The sequence below is a fragment of the Micropterus dolomieu genome, linkage group LG12 (assembly GCF_021292245.1).
Source record: "Micropterus dolomieu isolate WLL.071019.BEF.003 ecotype Adirondacks linkage group LG12, ASM2129224v1, whole genome shotgun sequence".
Classification (NCBI taxonomy): Eukaryota; Metazoa; Chordata; class Actinopteri; order Centrarchiformes; family Centrarchidae; genus Micropterus; species Micropterus dolomieu.
This window is the reverse complement of record NC_060161.1, coordinates 4,296,719-4,311,320: the sequence shown is the minus strand read 5'-3', so window position 1 is coordinate 4,311,320 and position 14,602 is coordinate 4,296,719. Positions and strand designations below refer to the sequence as shown.

Genomic DNA, 14,602 nt, shown 5'->3' with positions numbered 1-14,602 from the left:
TGATCCACCTGCAGGTGGAGTCAGGCACGTTCAGCTGAGAGAGCTTGTCCTGCAGCAGGGCCGGTATGATGGTGTTAAAAGCAGACCTGAAGTCTACAAACAGGATCCTGGCGTAGTTTACTGGGGAGTCCAGGTGCTGGAGGATGTAGTGAAGGGCCATGTTTACTGCATCATCTACAGACCTGTTGGCTCTGTAGGGGAACTGCAGGGGGTCCAGGAGTGGGTCTGTGATGGATTTTAGGTGGGACAACACAAGGCGTTCAAAGGACTTCATAACCACAGAGGTCAGGGTGACGGGTCTGTAGTCATTTAGTCCAGTGGTCCTTGGTTTCTTGGGGACAGGGATGATGGTGGAGGCTTTGAAGCAGGCTGGCACATGGCATGTCTCCAGTGAGGTGTTAAAAATGTCTGTGAACACCGGAGACAGCTGATCAGCACAGTGCTTCAGGGTGGATGGGGAGACAGAGTCCGGCCCAGTTGCTTTGCGGGGTTTCTGCCCTCTCTGTAATGGAGAGAGGAGGGGAGGAGGTACAGCTGGCCAGCTCTGAGGAGGGAGGGGAAGAAGTGGTGGACTGAGGCTGAAGCTTGATTGACTCTCAAAGCGGCAGTAGAACTGGTTCAGCTCATTTGCCAGGCGAGAATCGTTTATGGAGTGGAGGACTTTGGGTTTATAGTTTGTGATCTGTCTGAACCCCCTCCAGACAGAATTGGCGTCATTTGCAGAGAACTGGTTCTTTAGTCTCTCTGAGTACGGTCGTTTAGCTTCTCACACCTCCCTGCTAAACCTGTACACGTTTAACGCCCTTCACCCGGCCCAGTCTCCACACCTAAATGCCTCCTCTTTTTCCATCCTCAGCTGTCTGAGTTTAGCTGTGAACCAGCGTTTGTCATTGTTATAACTCACCCTGGTCCGTGTTGGAATGCAGCTGTCCTCACAGAAGCTGATGTAGGACGTCACGGCCTCTGTAAACTCATCCAGATTGTTGGTAGCATTCTTGAAAACATCCCAGTCAGTGCAGTCCAAACATGCCTGGAGGTCCTCAACAGCTTCACTAGTCCACTTCTTTGATGTCCTCACTACAGGTTTACAGAGCTTTAGTTTTTGCCTGTAAGCAGGGATCAGATGGACCATCACGTGATCAGATTGTCCCAGTGGAGCGCCTGTGACGGCGTGATAGGCATTGCTAACTGTGGTGTAGCAGTGATCCAAAGTGTTCCCCTGTCTGGTTGGACACGTTATAAACTGTCTGTATTTGGGGAATTCTTGGCTGAGATTTCCCCTGTTAAAGTCACCGAGAACAATAACAAGGGAGTCCGGGTTTGTCTGCTCCACACACAGTGTCGGCCAGCATGCGCTGTGCGTCCTGAACGTTGGCGTGCGGCGAAATGTAAACACCGACCAGAGTGAATGAAGCAAACTTACGTGGGGAGTAAAACGGTTTACAGTTAATGATAAGAAATTCCAGATCAGGAGAACAGTGCTGCTGAATCACTGCCACGTCGCTACACCAGCCATTGTTGATATAAAAACAGACACCTCCACCTTTTGTTTTGCCAGAGAGTTCTGTGTCGTGGTCCGCTCTGTACAGTTGCAGCGCGGAGTCTGGTATCAGCTCACACAACCACGTCTCCGTGAAGCACAGAACAGAAGATGAAAGTCTCTGTTTTTCCCCACCAGAAGCTGAAGTTTGTCCAGTTTGGTGCACAGTGAGCACACGTTGGAGAGAAATATTGCCGGTAGCGGTGTGCGGAGTCCCCGCTGGCGAAGACGCACAAGCGACCCGGCTCTTTTCCCTCTCCTGCTGCGCTTCACAGCACGAACGATAGTGAGCGAGCCCTTCACCAAAATGTCCAATAATTCCACTGATGACGCAAGAAAAGTGGGAATTAAATCCGCTGGAGTTGTTCCCCTAATGTTCATGAGCTCCTCCCCGGTGAAAGAGCTCCGGGAATAACAGCTGAAAACTGAAGTAACAAACAAAAACAAAACAAAGCGCACCCAACACCGAAGCAGCTATACTCAGCGCCATCTTGGCAATACGTTTTATATCCAATCAAAGTTGGGATGTTAACAAATAAATCAGACAATGCAAAAGCAATTTATTATTGCTTATTATTTCCTAAGTTTTGGTCTTGACTGGTCTTGTAAAATCCCTTGTCCTCCATGTTCAAGACAGAGTCCAAATGCGGTCGAGTCCGAGACATAACCATCAAAAAAGTGGTCTCAAGACTGGTCTCGAGTGCTACAACACTACTAAATGGTTCCATTAACCTCAACAGTTTAAGAGAAGGCTGAATGGAGCCACACATGTAAACTGCACGTGTTTAGGGTCCAATCAGCTTCATGTACATTTTAATTATGGAGTCAATTATTCCTGTAAGTTTATAGATAATTACAAGCCTTTGTCCCAGCTCCCTGACACCTGGCTCCAAAACCAGATCCTTTATAGACAGACAGACTGTAGGACAGATAAGACACAGACAGGAAATAAATAACTCATTCAGAATGTACATACCATAGAATAAAGAGCACAGATGGCCACGAGGATCAACGGGAGGCCAATAGCAATGATTACGCATGTCACCACATATTTGATGTCTGGCTCATTGTTAATGTTGGAGGTGATGTTGATGTGGTTAAAGCTTTGGTCCTGTGAGGTGCTGTTAATGTAGAGACCGTCCATTCTTCAGAGTGAAACCTGTTATTTGAGAGATCAGGTTATTAAAGGGAGCAGGTTTTTTAATATCTACCTAACATTGTTCAGCGACATCACTAAAGCTGTGAGGTGCAAGTTCACACAAACACAGTGTACCTGTAGTATATAATTTTAATATATTCATGCATTTACATTTACTCATTTGGCAGACTCTTTTATCCAAAGCGACTTACATTTGAGAAACAACATAAAAGCATCAAATACAGCACGAGATCTACAACTGACAATACATGCTAGTAAGAGCAGCAATAAATACTAGTAAGAGCTAGGAGTTAGGAGTTATAAGAACAAGTGTTCTCAGAAGAGATGAGTTTTCAAGAGCTTCTTGAAGTTAGAGAGGGACGCCCCTACTCTGATGGCGTATGCACATCCACCTTCATGACTGTTTGCAGTTTTTAATCATCTCTACATATAAAGAAAGTAATGTACCAAACTTTACCTTTGAAAGCTGCGAGTCTGATGCGTTGTCCTCTGCACCCATTCTGCAGATGACGTTCAGAAGGTTCCTGTAATCTACTCCTCCTCCACTAAGGAAGTAAGAATATGCATTATTCTGTTCTGTGGTCATGACATGACTGCCTGACCTCACCTCAGCTAAAAGTGTAGATGAGTTATTTTGAGGATCAAACACTTGATCTGACGGAAGTTCAAGTTCACGTTTATTTATATTGCACATTTAAAAAACAACTCTACTTGACTAAAGTGCTTTCCAGTTTCAGAATACAGAACAAATATACACAACAACAGTAGAAAAGGTCAAAAATGTCACCACTCATCTGTGTTTGAAGGCCAATGAATGGGTCTTTAGCAAGAATTTGAAAGTGTCAGCGGTCCGGGCAATTCTTATTTCAACAGGTAAAGTATTCCGAAGATTAGGAGCAGCTACTGAGAAGGCACCGTCACCTTTAGTTTTTAACCTGGATCTGGGGACATCAAGGAGCATCTGATTGGATGACCACAGTGCTTTGACTGGAGTGTCTTTAAAGACAAGCAATAAAATCTTAAAAATCAATAATAAAGCGGACAGGAAGCCAATGGAGCGAGGCTTAAACTGGGATAATGTGCTCATGCTTTTTAGTTCCACTTGGAGGTCGAGCTGCAGGATTCTGGACTAACTGTAACTAATGGAGAGCTGACTGATCCACTCCAACGTACAAAGATTTACAGTAGTCTAGTCGAGTTTACAAATGCATGGATGACTCTTTCAAAGTCTTTGCGTGGTAGGTAGGGCTAGACTTTAGCCAACAATCTCAGCTGGAAGAAACTGGCTTTTACAACAGAACTAGCCTGTTTTTCAAATTTAAAAGCACTGTTGAAGATCACACCTAGATTCTTGGTAAATGGATGACTATATGTTCCTAAAGTACCAAGAACATCTACACAAGCACTTAAATCTCCAAGGTCAACTGAACACAACAACCTCAGTCTTACTTTCATTCAGACAGAGAAAGTTCTGATTCAAAAATATTTTAAGATCTCTCAGGCAGTTGAGCAAGGACTGAGTTGAGGCTTTATCATTGGATTTTACAGGCAAATAGATTTTAATGTCATCTGCAAAGCAATGAAAGGAGATATTGTGGTTCTTGAAAATGGACCCAATGGCAACATGTACAGTAAAAAAAAACATGGGGCCCAATATGGACCCTTGGGGGACCCCACAAGAAAGACGGGCAGTAGATGAAGAAAATTCGAGATGAACAGAGAAACTCCTTCCTGTCTTTGTGTTTAAGGTTTGTTGTTGGGACACTACGGACCATGCAGCAAGCCACACAGAACACAAAGGCCGACGCTACTTGAAGTTGGATTTCCTACTTGTGAACTCGGAGAAAAAATATGTACCCCGACTTGACAAGTAGCAGCTGAATGACGTCACAAAACAATGGCAGCTCCCATGGAAGCACACACTGTAGCCTAAATGGTAAACCACAAACTAAAAGGCAACAAAGTATATTTGCATGTATTTAAATTAAAATAATACAATCATATAGTAAAACCTGTTCTGCATGTACATTGATGTAGAAATATGTATGCCTATTAGGTAGCTGGCTACAGCAAAAGACTCTCAAAGCCTTCAAAATCATTAAATGGTTTCCAGCGTGAACTGCTCTCCCAGCATGGCAACAAAATCAACTCACTGTTACTGATTCAGTGCTTAGTGTGTTTCAAATTCTAAGATGCACATTCTGCCAAATAAGCCGGTCCTCAGTCAGATACTGTTTTTTACATGCCAACATCATATTTAAGGAATCAGAGGATGAACAAATTAATGTAATTGGTCTAATCCAGTATGTACAGTACAGCTGCCGTCCAAAGCGGTCTAAATGTTTAATTGATGATAGTTTGACCTCTTGCCCTTGTTATGATTCCAATTTCATTTAAATTGTATCTATATAGCAAAAATTCAAAACAAAAGTTGTCTTACTGCATTTTCCATATAGAGCAGGTATAGACTGTACTCTGTAATAAAATTAACAGAGACCCTTCAATTCCCACCATGAGCAAACACTTGAGGCAGAGGCAAGGAAACCTATAGCAGAACGGTGACTCAGGGTGGATGGCCATCTGCCTCGACCGGTTAAAGACAAATAAAGTCTGTTTCACAGTTCAGTTGTGGCTTTCTGTGTCCCATTTGTTTCCCCTCCCTCCCGTCTCTGTGTGTTCGTATGGGCTTCAGCCAGTGGGTGTGGCCGGCTCCTCTCTGGCACCTGGGCTCTCCTCCACACCTGATCCCAATCACCTCATCAACTCCCCTGTTTCACAAAGAGGGATAAGTGAAAACTCTGAGTTTGTTAAGCCTGAGATGAGGGAAACTCTGGGCTTCCTGTTTCAGATAAACAGTAACTCGGGCAAGTGATGTGAACCTGACCTCTGAGGAGGTTTACGTCACCTGACTCTGACTCCTCCCCTCCTCTGGAGCCTGAAGCAGCTGTTTGACACACGTTTCATTTAATCATTCATACAGTCGACATTAAAGCACATAAAGCATTCATATTTCTAGTGCTGCAGGAATTATAGGCTACTGATCAGAGCACTGACAGCACAGCAGGAAGAAGCTCTGACATTTTTTTTTAATGATGTGGTCAGATGACTTTATTACCCATGCTATACTTTAGTGATGTATTTGGGATGTCTATTTCATCCTTCTTCCGTCACCTACAGCACCCGCTCTTCTAGTCACATCTGGCTACAAATCCCTTTAACTAACACATCATTAGGTCGCACCGCCTTTCAGTTCCCTGCCTCCAATGATTGGAACCAATCAAACTGTCCACTCTAGTCCCCACTGCCATTTTTAAAGTCAAAATCGGCAACTCGTTTACAGAAAACTGTAACAGCTTCATGTAATGTTATGTGTTGCTCTGTTACTATCTTTATTATTTTCATAATTCAACTACTGTTGTATCGACTACTCTCTGTAGATCATCTTATCTCTAGACTGTAATCTTGTTTCTTTATCTGTCTTTTAATTATTTTCTCATCTGGTCTCTTGGTGTCTTTGTGTTTAAGGTTTGTTGTTGGGACTGTGTTGTTGTCCTGTCCCTCCACCACACGATTACAGGACAGTTGATTGGCATAGTACTTGGGGACAGAGGGGACCCCTGACCCAGGATCAAAGCAACACAGCAGGAATTGAGCCAGGATCAAGATGCTTCGTATTTGTATAGCACCTTTCTAGTCTTTACGACCACTCAAAGCGCTTTTACACTACATGTGCATTCATCATTCATTTATACACTGAGCCCACTGGCATGAAGAATACAAGAGGCAGACATGCATGTGATGATCCTGGAGCTCCAAGACACATGTTAGCAGGCAGGTTAAGCACATACAAAAGAAGTAAAATGCACAAGAGATCAAACTGCTGTCTGAGAGAATGTATCATTAAAGCTGAAAACCAATCTGGCAAAGACTGGAAGGAAAACTGCAGTTGTACTGCAGGTAAGCAAGATGATGAGAAGCAGGTGAGTAAGGTGAGCAGGATGATTGGTGGATTGTGAACAGGTGTGTGAAGCCAGCAGCCAGGAGAAGTGGGGGAAGGAAAGTCACACCCACATCAACGTCAACGTCAACAGGCACACGGATAACAAACAGGGGAGACAGAAAGATTCAGGGCTCTCAAGTTTTATCAAAAGTTTAGAGTGAGATAACACGTGTTAGAGGAGGAGCCACTCAAATATTTGCAGCAGTGGCCCCTTGGCCCTTGCCAGTTCTCTCAAGCTTTTACTAGCAGTTAAATTTTACCCATCAATAACTGACCCGAACAAATAGAAAGTATAACAATAGGTAGAGCTGATAAGCTGAGGCACTGTGCCTCAAGGTTTAGCCATTTATACCATCACAATGGAAGATGGCGCTCTGTCCAGAGCCTAAATATAGAAAAACATCTAGTCTTTTCCTTAGTTTCAGGTAGCCAAAGCTAAGCCCAGTGATGGACAGTAACAAAGTAGTACTGTACTTAAGTACACGAGGTATTTGTACTGAACTTGAGTATTTTCATTTCATGCCACTTTTTACTACTTCACCACATCTCCAAGGGAAATATTGTAGTTACTTTAAAAAAGCTTTTTACACACAACATAAGAGTTTAAACAATAGGATGGTTTGATATAAATTACTTAACAGTTTATAGAAGTCCAGCTAGTAGAACTACATCAGTTAGACTAATTGACAGAAGTGTAATTGGCAACTATTTTGGTATTAGGCATTTTTCATGAAAATACATTTCATGGTTCCAGCTTCACAAACGTGAAGATTTGCTGCTTTTACTTGATTATTTGAATGTGTTTTTAATCATTTTGGGGTTTGGACTGACAAAACAAGCATTGTGAAGCGGTCACGTAGGGCTCTGGGTAACTGTGACAACATTTTTCACTATTACAATTATATGGGACATTTTTCTTTCTGCTTTGAGTAGCTACTTTTATTTTTAATTGGCTACTTCTACATTTTCCAGCTTATAGCCTACTCACATATTTTTTACTTAATTTTCAATGCAGTAGGCCTCCTTGCAGAGTGTGTAATTTGGCTTCTCTCCCCAACATCAGCCACTCTCACTATCTTTGATCACAGACAAGTGATTTTGACCAGGAGTCGTAAAATCAAAATACTAGGGGAAAAAAAAACTGCAGTTACCGTATTCATCGGGTCTCGCGCTTCCAACTTCCGGCTCTGGCATTTAGTAGGCAACAGGGAAAGCTATGATAGTCTACTAATTGAATATAACGGGACAACTGTGAGGACGTTATCTCTTAACTTCTCAGCGTGAGAAATACAAGGTGTGACGTGTGAACTGGCTGAAAAGTGTGTGTCTCACAGTGGAAGTGTATCCATCAAAAGGAGGAAGTTTGATGAACATTATGTGCAAGAATGTGAATCTCTGAAGCCAAACAATACATATGCAGACATTATGTGGGCGTTAATGAGATGCAGGCAGTGGTGTAGTCTATGTGACATGCAGAGATACGCCGTATACCCACTTAAAATTGCGAGATGATACGCAACATCGTTTTGTGAAAGAACTTTCACTCGTTCATTCAGAAATTCACCCCGTCTGTTTTGCGAAGCTCTGAACTGACGTTTGGAGCTTCCATGACCTGAGGCGACGTCACCTACTGAACAGCACAGCTGCGTGGCGGTCACTCTGCGCAAGTTTGAAATTAACTAATGTGAATCACTAAATGAAAGGTAAAAATGTGAGCATTCATTTGGTGTTTTCGTAAACCTGCAGCAGAATCTCCTGCCACTCCGGGTGACACTGCAGCTGCAGCAGATGACACGAACGTTAAAGTTACTGAAACTACAGAAAACAAGCCAGATAAGGCCGGGTCCACCGAGAATGTAGTAGGACACCTACAAGTCCGGAGTTTCGGAAGTAATAGAACCTTACTACCTCGCATAATTAGTCTCTGTGCCAGCCCTAGTTTTGTTAAGTAGTCCAGCACAATGTAATTTTGTGTTGAATCCTGACATGTTTGTGCATGTGTGTGCTTTGAACATGTAGTTTCTATATTTTGACTGCCTGAATTTTTTCAGAGAGTTCGACACAGCTTGCTCCAGCGGCACAACACTTTTGGTTCTCAAAATTAATATACAAATACAAAAATGGCTTTGTGTTTGTCACATGTTCGTGTTTCAAAGACACAAAACGTATTTAGTCTGCAGCTTTGATGGCTTCTTTGATTGTATAAAGCAATTATGCTAAATGTCAGATTGTAGCAAATCTACGCAATACGCACATTTACCTCTTTGGCATTTATGTCCCACCGCATTTGTTGTGTGACTTAGTGAATACAGACGACCAAAGTTGTTGCAATATTTTGTACGATCATATGGTCTAACTCTTTTGTTTGGATTTCACTGGAGGATTAAGAGGCGGACACTCGATCTGGTTTATTTTCAACAGTGCAGGAAAGGGAACGGATGGTTTGGGGTTAAGCGGAGGCTTCCAGACAGAGCGGGGCTTTGCCATGGCGTCCTTCTGTTCTGTACAGGGCGGATTGGCTTGGCGGGCGGGCAGCATCTCAGGGCTTAGGTGGGGACATTAAGCAAGGATTACAAAAACACTCAATAATGCTGAGATGCAAAGAATTTGCCAGCGCAATTGTACCACAGGAGGTAAACTGATGAAGAGCAGAAGGTGAACCGGAGTATTTGACTGCACGGGTTGATTACTGGATGAGCCGCTGCAGGTGGTCAGAAACCAGGATCGGACACGCCCACACACATAGTACATGACAAACAAGACTGATGGGGACAGCAGGGAAGGGAACTGTTGCTTGCAGCAGTCTGCTGAAAGGTGTATATTGCAAAGATATTTGCATGGTCGTCGGCGTCACCAGGTCATTTTTCCGGGGCTTTGGACGGGGATGTAGCCCTGAATGTAAACAACAACAATATCAAAAATGTTGAATAATGTTTTAAGACCCTGGAAACGTTATTTTGGTGGAAAGACTGATTTGGGGGATGCTAACTGTAGCACATTGTTTTTGTCTGAGTATGTAAAATCATTTCCAGGAACACACGTCATGTTTTCAGAAATATTTACATCATTGCAGACTGTGTGGATACAGAGGACAACACTGACTCTGGTGAATGTGCACAACTGTGACAAGCCGTCCCTTCTAAACCATCTTGTGCTGAGGGAGGTGAGCTTAGTCATATGAGGTGATTTAGTTGTGTATTAGGTTTGTTAGACATTGTGAATGTGTTGTTGTTTGGTTCATTTGCAGAATTGTAAATAAAGTTTCAACAACTTGCCTGCTGATGTGGCTGCAGTTCGGCCTCTACAGAGCACGTCCACACATCATCAGGAAGTGTTGTTATTTTATGTTTTACTAAATAATACGAGCAGGTAATCAAACAAATTCTGGAAACTGACAATAACAACATAAAAAGACACCACGAAAGATATTATATTAATAAGAAATAAAACTTCTCTCTCGAACTGTAAACATTGTTGTTTTATACACAGGTAACAATTTGCAGATGCTAAGGTGCCACCTGCTCATCAGAACGGAGATAAACATTCATTCATTCACATTCACACAGTGATGGCACAGCCACCAGGAGGAGTTTGGGGTGTCTTGTCCACGGACAACATACAGACTGGGGGAAACTTCCGGTTAGTGGACGGCCCCTCTGCCCCCTGAGCCACAGCTGCCAGTAAAGAAAGGAAGACAAAAAAGGTGGTGGGACTGTTTAGAAACTTCAGGAATGGAGTCTGACTTCATACCTTTTTATTTTTTTCTGTATTTGTTATTTTTGCTGATTAAACATTAGTGCTAACATTATCTGATGTTTTATTCTTCCAGTAAATGATGACAGCTAAGAAATTCATAAAATATAATCAGCGTCATTAAGTAGACAGATTTTAAAGGTTTGATTAGATTTTTTTAAAATCCTGATTTCCTTAGAAAGAGAAATAAGCTGCTGGAAAGCAGAAGAAAACATCAACAGGTGTGACATCAGTGTGGCCATTTAATGTCAGCAGGTCACATGCACATTTCTTAGTCAAATACATTTTGAGGAGTGTGACGGGTTTTTCTCCCGCTAACATTTTTTGTTATATTTCCATGATGCATCATTTCCATATTCACGTCACTCCTTTTCCTTAGAAGAGCAGCTGTAGATCATCATCAGCCTGCTGCTTGTTATCACTTCCCATATTTGAGGTTTGGATGCAGAGGACAAACATCGGCCACTGGTGTAGGAACTCATTCAGGTGGGTCTCTCAGCTTTTAAAGATGAATTTGATCAGATTACCTTTTTCTTCTATGTAGAGCAAACAGATAAGTGAACATGCAATCTGTAACAAGCAGACAGCTTTGGACTGTAGGTGGACAGGATACTGAGGTTAAACCAGTTAGGTTTTATTTCCTTTGGGAATACCCCAAAGGAAATAAAGCATAATAGACTTAAAAGGTAAAAACATACAAGAAAGAAAGTATTTTAAATTAATTAAAATCAGTTAAAGAAGGAATGTTGAAAATGAGATGAGCATAATTATCCCTGCTGTTGTGTTTATTTCATGTTCATTAGTTATGTGTTCCCGGTCAAAAATTACCACCCCATTATAACTGAATGTGGATCCATTTTAATACATATATCACCTAATGATGTCATAGATCTTTTTTATCAGTTTAAGTTCTTGTGCACATTATGTTTTAAACTTCTATTTATGGCCCATATGGGCCTCATTGACCTGAGCTCATACAAGGTTTTGAGTAAAAAAGCATTATATACACACAAATATATAGGAGCAGTTTGTACAGCACATTATATGGGCTCATTATTTGGGTTTTTTATTAAAAACACACACACACACACACACACACACACACACACACACACACACACACACACACACACACACACACACACACACACTTATGATAACTGTTTTAAGCTAAATGTCTATTTTTGATGCATGTTATTATTTTTCTCTGCAAATTTGACAGTTGAAAAATTGTGTGACCTCAGTAAATCCAGTAAAAACATAATGAACCTCTGTTAACACGTCTCCTCTTATTACTTGTGCATTTCTCCTTAAAATGCATATACAATGAGGAGAGAGGCTCACCTTGCAAACACAAACGACTAGCAACTCCAGTCTGGAGCGTCTGTCTCTTAATTCCAGCGCATGTTTTGTGCTGTGGCTGTAAAACTGCTGCAGAAGCTGGCCCTGGCCCTTACTGAGCATTCAGACCAAATGCAGAACCTGCTCCGGAGCAGCAACCTACATTTGAGAAACAACATACAAGCATCAACAAAGCATCAATACAGCAAGAGATCTACAACTGACTAGTAAGGGCAGCAATAAATATTAGTAGTCAGGGACTGAGATTGCTTTGTATGTAGGGATGGCAGAGCCAGGCGGCGTTTGTTGGAGGAGCATAGTGGCTGAGAAGAAGCTTGTATTATGGAGTTTAGGTAGATGGGTGCAGACCCAGTAGTCACTCTCCGTATGCAGCATTTGAAATTAGAAATGGTGGTTGGGAAGGTTGCCAAAGCCAGAGAAGTATTTCTCACAAGTGGTGGAGGAGATTGGTAGGAAAAGGGTCCAGTGGGCATGAAGTGGGATGGCTAAGGGTCAGGAGTTCTGATATCTCGCTCTCCGTGAGAGGAGTAAACGAGGAGAGTAAAGTGCCATTAACCTGGGAAGACAGAGTGAAAGCTTATTTTTCTCCTAGCAATGTCCAGTTTTGTATAAATATGAAGTAGCAGTCCCACAGAGCTCTGGGTGCACACTGAAACCAACAACTGATGATTAGAGAACAGCTCCCCTCACTCAGGAGCTGTCTGTTGGCCAGAACAGATTCTGCCTGGTCCTCTCCAAATAACGCTCTGAAGCAGTCGGTGACGTGCGTACAATCTCAGTGCTGATAGGCTGTTGCGACACAGCTTCATGTGACTTTGTTGCTCTTAGTTGAAAAATTTGAACTCGCTTTATATTAATATTAGGGCTGGGCACGTTGACGCATTAATTAATAAACGCAGACAATTATTTTATCGGACATTAACGCAGTTTAAAAAAAAAAATATTAATGTGAAAGTTGCTCACTGGCTCTGAAGCGACAGTTTTTGTAATTCTATCTTGTGATCTCATTCTTGTCATGAATTTAAAAAAGTAACCCAACATATTTCTGAATTCCTCAAGATGTCTGCTTTCTTTATGTGAAGAAATGAAGAATTGTACAATATTTTAACAAAGCAAGGTTCACCATTTTGTTGTAGTTGACATAAAACTCATTTTCATGAACATGTTTGGTAATTTGGTACAGATTTATTAGTGTATGCCCTTGCTATTAACCCTATTGACATATTTCAAAGTATTTTAAACTTATTTCTTAATCATATATAAAATAAAAAAAATATATGTCTAAGGTTACTTGATATTATGTATTAGCCTATCATTTGTTGTGATAGCTTAATTTATTTTTACATCAACAAATGTCAACAGGCTAGACTATTGATTAAGAAGTTAAAATGATTAAAGACTCCAACATGTTGTCAAAAATGTTTATTTTATTTATTTATCTGTTTCTTGGTGGCATTCTATTCTGCAACAGAACAGACATCAGAATAAAGTGAGTAGCAAACGTCTGCATGCAGCAGCATTACTTCTTGATTAGACTTTACATGTTGCAGCACTACCACATTAAACATAGTAAACATTTGCTTTATTGTTTACCATTGTCAGAAGATTGTTGGAATATGCTAATTTGACCAGATGATAAGGCCTTCTACAGACGATGTGGGGGATTAGCATCATTAGTATCTCACTCTATCCACCTAAAAGTTACCTGTAGGTTACATGTCTGTGGTTTTGTGTTGCCACACATATGAGGTCCCAAATCAGGTTATATGAATCCACACTAGTGATAAATTTAATTCTATAGTCCCATTTTACCTGAAACATGCTGTCCCAAATTACCACAAGACGTTTGGTAATTTAAAAATTGTAAACACAATTTCCAAATAATATAGTTGTATTTTGGTACCCTATTCATGTTAAATCTACAGTATCTTAGTCATCAAATGTTTTACCCTTATATCAAAATCAAGCTGAACCTTATGGCATTTCTATTAACTGCTGTGTTTTGGGATCAACTTCCTGTTTGATGCAGACCACACACCCCCATGTGATGATACATAAATTAAGTCATGTGACTTTGTGACTTCAGTTATGAGCATTCATAGCAAGGTCCTACCACTAATAACTCAGATTTAAACTTTTCAGGGGAGAAGTAAAATGCTGTTTTCTTATGCTGTCCTAAATTACCTGATGTCCCACGATACCTGAATTCACCCTAGCTTATTTAACTTAAATTAAAAGTATAGACTACATAACTTTACCTGATAAGCCTGCATTTAGTTTTGCGGGGATGCTCAGCAATGATATCAGCAGTCCATCAGTATGAATGATGACAACATTTCCACAGTCAGCTTCATGTAGGCAGAGAAAGAGGGAGAGAGAGAAAGGGGAGGAAACAGGAGGAGAAATGGAGGCCAATAGAAAGGATAGAGACGAGACAGATCCTGTCATCTACTGAGACCATTTCCAATAAGACACCTAACTGTAGAGAACGTCTCGGGTTACGTATGTAACCCTGGTTCCCCGAGAAGGGGAACGAGAGACTGCGTCGGTTACGACACTATGGGAACGCCTCTAGGCGAAGCAGGTCTGAACGTGAATGAAATCACTCCAATCCTATTGGCCTGTTGCTAGAACGGTAAGGTGTGACGGAATAACCGGAGGAGTATAAAGCACACCTGTACACACTCATCATTAGCTTAAACTATGAAGCAGGCGCTTCAGGCGGGGAGAGAGGTGCGGCGGACCGACGCAGTCTCTCGTTCCCCTTCTCGGGGAACCAGGGTTACAT

At 41.7% G+C, this 14,602-nt stretch overlaps 1 long non-coding RNA gene and 1 pseudogene across 3 annotated transcripts; one reads left to right on the top strand and one right to left on the bottom strand.

Moving 5' to 3' along the window:
• Positions 1-5,268, bottom strand: part of LOC123980752 — a 7,809-nt pseudogene extending 2,541 nt beyond the window's left edge.
• A 2,590-nt stretch (positions 5,269-7,858) lies between these two features.
• On the top strand, positions 7,859-10,501 carry LOC123981065. 3 transcript variants are annotated; one of them, XR_006827666.1, is made up of 3 exons: positions 7,859-7,993; positions 9,773-9,862; positions 10,189-10,501. It is a non-coding gene; the product is annotated as an uncharacterized LOC123981065 (long non-coding RNA). The 3 variants fall into 3 exon arrangements; XR_006827667.1 differs by lacking the exon at positions 7,859-7,993 and adding an exon at positions 9,379-9,556; XR_006827665.1 differs by lacking the exon at positions 7,859-7,993 and adding an exon at positions 9,379-9,597.
• Positions 10,502-14,602: the final 4,101 nt, after the last annotated feature.